General features: G+C 35.3%; 1 long non-coding RNA gene across 1 annotated transcript; it reads left to right on the top strand.

The window, feature by feature from the left end:
- On the top strand, window positions 3,999-6,805 carry LOC110270178. The gene is made up of 2 exons (XR_002359395.1): window positions 3,999-4,670; window positions 6,679-6,805. It is a non-coding gene; the product is annotated as an uncharacterized LOC110270178 (long non-coding RNA).

The raw sequence follows: 11,648 nt of genomic DNA, 5'->3' as shown, positions 1-11,648 counted from the left end.
TTCTCGTGAATGAGCTCTACATGCTCTAGAGAAAAGACACGACTCACTGCATGTGGTAAGACTGGCTTCTTAGTGAAGAAAACTCTCATGCCAGGTGAGAGGCCTTCAGTTGGGACTTTCTTATCCCTCCTGCCTTTAGGTACTTTCTTCTTAGTACCTTTGTGCTTAGAGCTTGTTGATGGCTGTCCAACACCAAACTTAGAATTGATGTTTGGGGGCTCTATAAAGCTCTGCACAGAAAGAGAAGGTTGGAACACTAGATATTGCATAGTTATCTCTCTTTTAGAGGGAGAATTAGGGTGAGGCATCTTGAACAAGATGTGATCCTCTCCTATTTGTAGGGTCAGTTCTCCCTTAGCCACATCAATGATAGCATTGGCAGTGGCTAAGAAAGGTCTTCCAAGGATGATAGAGTCATCTTCATCCTCTCCAATGTCCAAGACTATGAAGTTTGCAGGGATGTAGTGGTTTTCAACTTTCACCAAGACATCATCTACTAAGCCATATGGCTTCTTCATTGTCTTGTCTACCATCTCTAATGAGATGTTTACAGCTTGTACCTCAAAGATTCCCAGCTTCTTCAGTACAGAGAGTGGCATGAGGTTTATGCTTGACCCTAAGTCACACAGAGCCTTTTCAAAGGTCATAGTGCCTATGGTGCAAGGAATCAGAAAGCATCCAGGATCTGGAAGCTTCTGAGGTAGCCTCTACTGAACCAAAGCATGGAGTTCTTTGGAAAGTAGTGGAGGTTCTTCCTCCAAAGGCTTTGTACCAAATAACTTGGCATTCAGCTTCATAAGAGCTCCTAGGTACCGAATAACTTGCTCTTTCCTAGTGTCTTCATCCTCATCAGAGGATGAGTAGTCATCAAAACTCATGCACTATAGAAGTGCATTCAAAAGAACCTCAATGGTCTTTATGGTTTTCTTTGGTTCTGGGCTAGAAGTTTCTTGAGTGGGACTTAAGCACTCAAAGGGTATGCTTTCACTGGCGTTCAATGCCAGCTCTGTGAGCTCTTTGGGCGTTGAACACCCTTGCTGTCCACCCTTACTGGCGTTAAACACCAGTTCCTCTAGCATTTTGGGCATTGAACGCCCAGCAGGGATGTCCTTGCTAGCGTTCAACGCCAGCTTCCCTGGATGTGTGGGCATTGAACGCCCAGTGAGGGGTTCCTCACTGGCATTCAGTGCAAGAATGGCTGCATGGTTGGGCGTTAAACACCCAGTGAGGGGTTCCTCACTGGCGTTCAATGCCAGAAAGCCTAGATGTTTGGGCGTTGAATGCCCAGCCAGTGCTCCCTGGCTGGCGTTCAATGCCAGCTCTGCTGCCAGGATGGGCATTGAACACCCAGTAAGGGGTTCCTCACTGGCGTTCAACGCCACTCCATCCTCTCCATATTTGGCCTCTTCCTCCATGGTTATGGCCTTGCACTCTTCTCTAGGATTTACCTCAGTATTACTGGGAAGAGTTTCAAGGGAAATCTCAGGGATCCTCTTGCTCAGTTGACAAACTTGCACCTCCAAGTTTCTAATGAAAGATCTTATTTCATTCATGAAACTGTGAGTGGTCTTAGAGAGGTTGGAAACCAGAGTAACTAAGTCAAAAAGGCTCTACTTAGAGGTTTCCATATTTCCTTGAGAAGATGGGAATGGTGGTCTGTTATTGAACCTATTCTGGTTCCTTCCACCTTGATTGTTGTTGAAACCTTACTGATGTTTCTGTTGATCTTTCCATGAAAGATTAGGGTGGTTCATCCATGAAGGATTGTAGGTGTTTCTATAGGGTTCTCCCATGTAATTCACCTCCTCCATGGGAGGTTGATCAGGATCATAAACTTCTACTTCAGGAGAAGCTTCCTGAGCACTGCTAGCTGCAGTTTGCATTCCAGTTAGATGCTGGGAGATCATGTTGACCTGTTGGGTCAAGATCCTGTTCTGAGCCAATATGACATTCAAAGTATCAACTTGATGAACTCCTTTCTTCTGAGAGATTCCATGGTTTATAGAATTTCTTTCAGAAGTGTACATGAATTGGTTGTTTACAACCATTTCAATGAGTTCTCTAGCTTCTGCATGTGTTTTCTTCAAGTGGAGTGATCCACCAGCAGAGCTATCCAATGAAATTTTGGACATCTCAGACAGACCATCATAAAACACGCCTATGATAGACCACTCTGAGAGCATGTTAGGAGGACATCTCCTGATCAATTGCTTGTATCTTTTCCAAGCTTCATAGAGGGATTCACCTTCTCTTTGTCTGAAAGTTTGAACTTCCACTCTAATTTTGCTCATCCTTTGAGGGGGAAAGATTTTAGCCAGAACAGCATTAACCAGCTTTTCCCAAGAGTCAAGACTCTCTCTAGGTTGGGAATCCAACCATATCTTAGCTCTGTCTCTTACAGCAATGGGAAAGAGCATAAGCTTGTAGACTTCAAGATCTACTTCATTAGTCTTTACAGTATCACAGATCTGTAAGAGATGCATATGTTTTAAGTAATAGATGCAAGAGTTTTTATCCATTTTTCTAAATTTTCTCCATGAATACCCAAAGAAAACTAACTACCAATATTTTCCCACAAGTTCCCCCACACTTGAATAACACACACTCCTCAACCTAAGCTAATCAAAGCTATAATTCATGGACATAATGGTCTTTCGCTTAGGGTGAATGATGTGCTTAAAATTAGAACAAAGGAGAATTAAAGGCTCAAAAGTGGTTTACAAAGGTAGATGTAAGGGTTGGCCATATGGGTTAAGTGAGTTCAATTAAAAAAAATGGCCTCAATCATACTAAATGCATTCAAAATATCAAATATAGGATATAAAGATTCAAGCAAATCTAAGATCACAATCACAAAGGAGCTTGTCACACAAGAGCATATTTTGTGGTTAAAAATGTATAACCACACAATTGAAGCTCAAATCTCACTTAGTGTTTTGTTCTAGCTCCCTTCTATGTTCCATAAGAAAAAATACTTCAAGCAAGTTGAAAAACAAGTTTTCAAATCCAATCAATGGAACGCCCTAAAAGAGATTTCTTGAAAATTCTTTGTTGTTTTTACCAATTATTTTCTATACTAGGCAACATGCAAATATTTATACTATAAAACTATAAGTAAGCTAAAATATATATAAAAGCAAACTAAGTGAAGTGCATTGTAATAAAATAATAAACAAATATTCACATAAACATAACTATTAAAAACTAAAACATAGTGTAAAGTGTTGAGAAAGAGAAATTTACGTCCCAAAGTTGTGGATCCTCCCCCACACTTAAATGTTGCACAGTCCTCCGTGCACATACATAATCCGGGGGTGAAGAGGTGTGAGGCTCCACCTTCAGTTGGTGGGCACTAGGGCTCGGGTTGCTGTATAAAACAAATGAACGAGAATTGAGGAAGAGTTCATATGAGTGTGGTATGATTTAAGACAATGTGTATATTCTAAGTGTGCACGGTTTAGAAAATACACATTGGTCAGTTAAAAAGGTAACCAAATAATCAAAAGAAATAGCATGTGTTCCTCAATTAAGTGGCTTAGGTTGCAAGTAAAGAATAAGTGAGAGATAAGGTGTAAGACCCCAGATTTTTGAAAATTAAATAATAAATTATTTATGATTTATTTTATTTATTCGAAAGCATATTTTCAGAAATTTGTGTATTAATTGAGTACTTTTAATTATTGATTTAAAGCTTTAGTGATTTAAAAACAATGAGGATTTTATATGCGCTAATTTGAATAATTAGATTTTGAACTTGATTTTATAATTTTAAAGAAAATTAATTTGATTATCTCTAATTATTGAATTAGAGTCTTCATTTGAAAAATAAATTATAAGTTGATAATTAAATAATATTTCATAGATATTATTATTTGATTAAATTTGATTTCAAATTATTACTTTATTACCTTTAATTTTATTAAAATTACTAAAGTATCCAAAATTCCCAATTTCAAACCCTAATTTCACTAACCATAACCCCTATTACCCAACTCACACATGTACTCCCCCACCTGGTCACCTCTCAGTGAGTCACACTCATTCTTCTCACCGCCTCACCCACTGCCAAGCCTCCCTAGTTATACAAACAACACAACCAAAACAAAAACACACACACACACAGAAAGAAACAAAAGAAAGGGAGAGAGCGATCTGAGAGAAAGCAGAGGGCATCCGAGAAGAAGGAAGGGAGGGGGAGGCTCGCCGCTGTCGGGGCTAGGTGTCATCGCTCCCGGCACCGTCGCTGTCGCGGAGAGGAAAGGAGGGGTTGGTGTCGCTGTTGCACATGGTGGGAAAAGAGGAAGACCACGCTGCTATTGCCATCATCATTATTGTCAAGAGTGAAAAGAGACGCCGCTGGGGCTGCTGCTATTGTGGGTGTTGCCGTTTCTAATTACTGCTTCACTCCACCATAACTGAACCCTATTTTCTCTACCCAATAGAGCTTATGGCGCTGCTATGAGAACCACTACTGGAGAGGATAAGCTACTACTGCTACCTTGGTTCTGCATCGGAGTTGCTGTTACTGCCACCACTATAGGTGATTGGCGTTGCTGCTGTTTGAATTGATGTTGCTGCCACTATTCTGACTGCACTAGGGTGTCGCCGCTGCTGCGAATTCAAAACAAAAGAGAGTTTGTTGGGTTAATTTCGAAGTTTGACTAATTAAGGTAGGAGATTTGTTTTAAAAATAAATGTTTTAAGTTATGAATGGCAATAAAATTAAATGAGTAACTGCAAATGGTTTATGGTTGCTTTGTGTGAATAATTGTTAGAATTGAGTTGAATCATGGCTGTAGTTGGTGATTGGTTTAATGATTTAATGTAGTAATTATTGACAATGTTGTGTATTTTGAAGTTATACTTGCTGCTAGTACTTGTTGATGTTGATTTTGTGTATGGAATGTCGCTATGGCTGCTGGAAATTGATTTGATGAATCAGAACTTGAGATACATTGTTATAGATGAGATGCTGAAGAATGGATGCTGTGATAATATGGTTAAGTTGCACCTATGATATGAAATTGTGATATATTGAATTAAGAGTTCTTGGGAAACTTTGGTTAGTCAAAATAAATTTAGAATTGTGGTTTTAGATGAATCCTAGGCTTGAATATAAGATTTGGTATGTGAGGTTGTTCGAAATACTTTGTGCAGAATTTTTGCAGAAATCTGCATAATTGGCAGCAGAACGAATGACTTTTTGGGAGTAGTTCAGACCTAATTTTTAGATGAAATTATTTTTCTGTACAATTTTAGTGTGTCTTGAATATTCCATAAAAATTTCATAGAATTTGGCCAAGTGGTTTGGAAGATATGATTTTTTGAAGTTTAGTGGTTGCTGCAGATTTTTCTGATTTTCTGGTTCTGCATTACCAACTTCCAGACGCTATAACTTTTAATTTAAATAGAATTTTGAGTTGATTTTAAAAGGATTATAAAGATCTGTCAGTCTATTTTAAGTGAGTACAAGTTTCATGTTCATATCTATTTTGTAGACTTAGATAAGTCACTTGGAAGGTCGGTTGTTTGCTGGAAACTCTGATCTGGTTTATGAAAACAGGGCTCCACTTCCAATTGATAATTAATTAATCAAATGAAGTGATATGAACCTGAAACTTGTGGATTCTGAAACTTAGGAATGTTGACTGTAATCTCACCAAATTTTAGAAGCAACGGATTAGAATTGAAATTATTATGGAATTTATAAAAAACATGGCTGCTGTCTGTTTGCTGAATTTTTGTAAATACAACAGCAGAATTTTAAAGCTTGTATAAAATTTAATTCTAATCCATAATAAAACCTAATTTAAATTAAAGATTAAGATCTCTAGAGCTACCTTACCAACATGGTTTTAGATTAGACAAACTTAGGAAAGGAAAAGGAATGTAAGTTGCCCCTAAGAAAGGTTAAAGTTAAAGATAATGATATTGAGAGATATAGTGAAGAAAGAAAAATGAGGAACAAGGAATGAAATAAAAGTTGAGAATTATATTGAATGGGCCTTTGTGCCGAGTGCTAATGTGGAAGTGCCCGCCTAACTGATAGCCTAAGATTGCTAATGCGGGAATATCCACCTAACTGATAGCTTGAGATTGCTAATGCGGGAATATTCGCCTAATTGATAGCACTGTTTCTTACTGTGAAACACATTGAAATGTTATTATAATGAGGCCTAATTGACACGGGTAACCATGATGCCAAGGTGTCTAATTGACACAGTAAAGGGATCATATTCGGGGTTCACTCTGAGTAACGTCGGGTTGCGGGTAGACAACTGACGCATGAGCTCATGGCCTGCTTAGGATAGACATGCATCATATTGATTGCACATTTGCATTTGGTCTTGTTTTGCTTGTTATATTTTCTCTATGATTGTGCTGCTTGACTTGTTTGTCTTATTGCAATTTGTTTGTGTGTTGATCTGTTTCTTGTGCTATTAGTTGGTGTATTGAGGTAACTGAGAATTGGGATTTGTTTTTAGTTCGAAAAGTTAAAGAAGGTAATTAAGTATATGAAGTAAGAATAAGAAGTACTTCCAAAGGTTTTAAAAAGAAGAAAATAGTTTTATTAAGTAAAGTTAATTATTTGCATGTTAATCATTACTCTTATGGTATTCCCATTCCCTACTGAGAACTAGTGATTTGTTCTCAACCCAAAATCTTTCACCCTTTCAGTGACACAGGTTCGGAGACTCAGTTTGAAGCCGTGAGCGATTAGGAGTTTTATTTAAGTTAATTTTATGTGTTGAGTTGCTTTTATAGAATTTCCTCGCCCTTATTATTTAAGATTTTATTTTATACAGAGGGATAGGAGTTGTAACTGAGTTTCTTTTGTATTCTTTTGTATGATATTTATTATTATTAATAACTATGTGTCTAGTATTTCTTGGAGATCTTTGATATATGATTTTAATTAATAAAAACAAAAGTTTTTGGCTTTTTCCTAAAAATTGAAACGTGAAATCAAAAAGGCTCAATATTAAATAGTAAATAAGGAAAACAGGTCAGTAACGCCTTGCTTTTGGTACGATCATGACGTGCTAAAAGTTAGGGTGTTACATAAGGCACAAACGAACTTAGGTAACCACAACTAAAGTGAATTGAATATATAAGATATTGGTTATTGAAATTGTGCAAGTGAAGGCGCAAGATGAATGGAAAATGGCACAATCAACAATAACCAATTCCATGATGAAAAGAAAACTACTTGTTCATCCTTAAACATAATGAAATACTCACATGGTAAAGGTACTTGTTGCAAAAAGTGACATGCTTGATCAGAATCAAGTTAAGTCACTCACGTGCGCTGATTCGTGCGTACGCACAGATGGGTACGTACGCACATGTGCTGAATTTTCCTCTTGTGCATACGCACAGAATGTTGTGCGTACGCACACATGCCTGTGTGCTCCTCCATTGATTTATTCATGTTTTCTCCCTATTGCATGCTTCTCCTCTACTCTCATCAAGCCATTCCAACCTATTATACCTGAAATCACTCATCAAAACCATCAAGGCATCGAATGGAATAAAAGTGGAATAAAATTGATTAAATTAAGCACAAAATAGCATGTTTTTACAATTAGGCACAATTTAGAGAGAAAACACAAAAGCATGCTATTTAGATGAATAAATGTGAGTTTATATAATGAAATCCACTCAAATCAAATCAAAATTTATCATCAAATATGGATTCATCAATTATCCCACACTTAAACAATAGCATGTCCTTATGTTAATCACAATCAAAGGAGAAGGGTAAAAGGACAAGCAACTTATTTAATGCAACTACTTACATGCTTGCAACTATGCTAAATACTATCCACCTATATATATACTATAGTTCTACTAATTTTGGCAAAACAAACAATGGAATCCCAATAATCAAAAGTAGATACTTAAGGCCAAAGCAAGGAAATGATGCAACATGATCAATGTCCAAATATTTAATTTGAAGTTTTCAAAATTAATTTCAACAACTTGCAATAAGACACAAGATAAGGGATGGAAACATAGAATTGAGCGATCGAACCCCTCACCAGATGTGTATACACTCTAGTCGTTCAGTGTTTAGGGCCTAATCACTCAATGCTCCTTTAATCATGTTTTTATAGGATTTGCTAGTCATATAACAATCAATAAATATTTGATGAATGAATGCAAATATCATGAGTCTTGGAGGGTTGTAATGGGGTTAGGGTAAGGGTAGGATTAATATGGTTAAGTGGGCTTGTAGATTGGATCTTTGATTAGCTCAAGTATCGTACATAATCCTATATTAACCTATGTACACAAAAGAAAACAACCTAACTTCCCATTCATCTCCTCTTTTCACATTCACTCATGCATCTTCTTTTCAATTCACACACATATGCATCCTTTATTTACATTCTTATTATCATTCATTCCTTTTTCTTTTCTTTTCTTTTCTTTTTTATAAACAAAGTATGTACACCAAAATCTTTTCTTTTTATCATAAAAAAGAGATGTATATATTTTAAGTAATAGATGCATGAGTGTTTATCTATTTTTTCAAATTTTCTCCATGAATACCGAAAGAAAACTAACTACCAATGTTTCCCCACAAATTCTCCCACACTTGAATAACACACACTCCTCAACCCAAGCTAATTAAAGATACAATTTATGGACATAATGGTCTTCCGCTTATGGTGAATGATGTGCTTAAAATTAGAACAAAGGAGAATTAAAGGCTCAAAAGTGGCTTACAGAGGTAGATGTAAGGGTTGGCTATATAGGTTAAGTGAGTTCAATTAAAAAAAAATGGCCTCAGTCATACTAAATGCATTCAAAACATCAAATATAGGATATAAAGATTCAAGCAAATCTAAGATCAGAATCATAAAAGGAGTTTAGCACAGAAGAACAAATTTTGTGGTTGAAAATGTATAACCACACAATTGAAGCTCAAATCTCACTTGGTATTTTGTTCTAGCTCTCTTCTATGTTGCATAAGAAAAAATACTTCAAGCAAGTTGAAAAACAAGTTTTTAAATCCAATCAATGGAATGCCCTAAAAGAGATTTCTTGAAAATTCTTTGTTGTTTTTACTAATTATTTCCTATACTAGGAAATATGCAAATATTTATACTATAAAACTATAAGCAAGCTAAAATATATATAAAAGCAAACTAAGTGAAGTGCATTGTAATAAAATAATAAATAAATATTCACATAAACATAACTATTAAAAATTTAGGAAGAGAAAATTTACACCCCAAAATTGCGGATCTACCCCCACACTTAAACGTTGCACGGTCCTCTGTGCATGCACATAATCCGGGGATGAAGAGATGTGAGGCTTCACCTTCAGCTGGTGAGCACTGGGGCTCGGGTTGCTGTATAAAACAAATGAACAAGAATTGAGGAAGAGTTCATATGAGTGTGGTATCATAAAAGACAATGTGTATATTCTAAGTGTGCACGGTTTAGAAAACACACATTGGTCAGTTAAAAATGTAACCACACAATCAAAAGAAATAGCATGTGTTCCTCAATTAAGTGGCCTAGGTTGCAAGTAAAGAATAAGTGAGAGATAAGACACAAATGAACCTAGGTAATCACAACTAAAATGAATTGAGTATATAAGATATTGGTTATTGAAATTGTGCAAGTGAAGGTGCAAGACGAATAGAAAATAGCACGATCAACAAAATTTATAATTAAAATATCTCAATTCAATATTAATAAAATTTGTCATACAGTGAAGTTGACATTTTTTTTATATACCATAAAGACACCCATCCAAAACATAAGTTAAATAGTATATTAAGATTCCAAAGTTTCACCTTTTTTTCAATTAACTTCATATTTTTGTCCAAAATTTTTATGTTATTTACGTTGATCCAAAGTTAGTTTAACACATAAAAAAAAAGGAGGTACTACACATCCATACACCAAAATATACAGGAAACAAAGGGTATGTCTAAAACAAGCATAACTATTATGTGCTTATTGGATGCGTCACATTTATATAGATCATTAGATTTGATTAGATGAAAATCAAAGGCTAATATGAAAAGAGAGTATTGATGGACTCTAATAAATACAGAATTTTCTAGTACATAAATAAATACTTTAAATGACAATACTTTAATACACAATACGTTAAATGGTAACAGAATCTTTTATTTTTAAATAATTAAATATAAAATATATAAATACAAAAATATATATTAGTAAGACCTAAACTAATCAAACTTACATAATTAAAAATATAAAACATATAAATATAAAAAATATAACATTTAAAGTTTCATATATATAATATTTAAAATTATATATTTATAATAAGATCATTTTTTATTTTTATTATTTTCAAGTATTTTTTATTGTTTTAGTTAAATTTTTTATTCTCTAACTTGACCAAATTTATATATATAAGTGAATTCTACCCAATCCTCTCTAAAACAACATGTAAATTAGCCTTTATGACGTGACACATTTTAATTAAATGTTTAATTTTAATTTGAGTTAATTTAACTCAATGAGAGTTAAAATCTTAACTAAAGTAGGACCATTTTATAATTAAATATTTTTTTAAGATGGATAATTATATAATTTTTGTAAATATTAAAAAGTAAATTTATATTCTTTTACCAAATCATTATTACTTAAATTCGTTCCATCCTTCTATTAAAAAATACCTTTTCTATTGACTGAAGTATATTTCCTCCCTTCCACTGTTCCTTCATCACTCAAAGCGCGTTGAAGGCACACTGTAACTCGAAGCAGGACGGAGAGTAAAGATACAAGTATCCTTTGAATCTAATGCAATGGATCTTGTGTACGATCCAATGATCCATAGCCATTCCAAAGAACGGCTTTGATCTAATTGATATAGTCCAATTTAAATTCTAATAGACGGATGGATCAAATGCATATCTAATTCAAGCATCACTTTAATATATGCAATAATTATCACAACCCTAAATCATAGATTAACGCATTCTGATAATAAAAAATTTATATGTGACACGAAATTATGTGAACAAAAGAGCAAAAGACAACTACAAACCCTAAACCCTAAACGCTAAATACATTCTCTTCAACTAATCGTAGATCCACTACAAATTGAAATCAACACAGAAAAGCAATTAGAGAGAGAAACAACGAGGTTGCAGAGAGCAAAGATTCAGTTTTTAGTATTTTATCAAATTATACATTTATTCTTTTAAATAATTTTTTAATTACAAAATAGCTTAATCATAGTTAACATAACAACCAATTAAAAAGTGACATGTCATAAAGGGTAATTGTTCCGGCCCAACCCGGCTAGGTCGGAGTTCGGGACCGTACAAATCACCGACCCCACAACGCACCATACCCAGACCAAGGACGACCCGCGTGCTGCCTCCCTGTCTGCGTGAAATCAGCCAGCTGGAGGAAAGAAACTTCCTGAAAGGTGGGTCTGCTCCTGTGGGACCCATTCTAGTACCAGGTATATATAGGGAGGGCCCTATCCCTCCCCACAAGTACGTCACCAAAATCCTACTTTTTTTACCACCTTGTACAGATCCTGACTTGGGCGTCGGAGTTCCTTTTGCAGGTGGCTCCCCCACTCACCGTTCCATCAACTCGGGAGGTCGTGAGGCTCCAACCTTTCCCCCCTCTTCAACATCAGT

Source organism: Arachis ipaensis, chromosome B03 (assembly GCF_000816755.2).
Source record: "Arachis ipaensis cultivar K30076 chromosome B03, Araip1.1, whole genome shotgun sequence".
NCBI classification, from domain to species: Eukaryota; Viridiplantae; Streptophyta; class Magnoliopsida; order Fabales; family Fabaceae; genus Arachis; species Arachis ipaensis.
The sequence above is the reverse complement of the archived record's forward strand: the minus strand, read 5'-3'. Positions and strand labels throughout refer to the sequence as shown.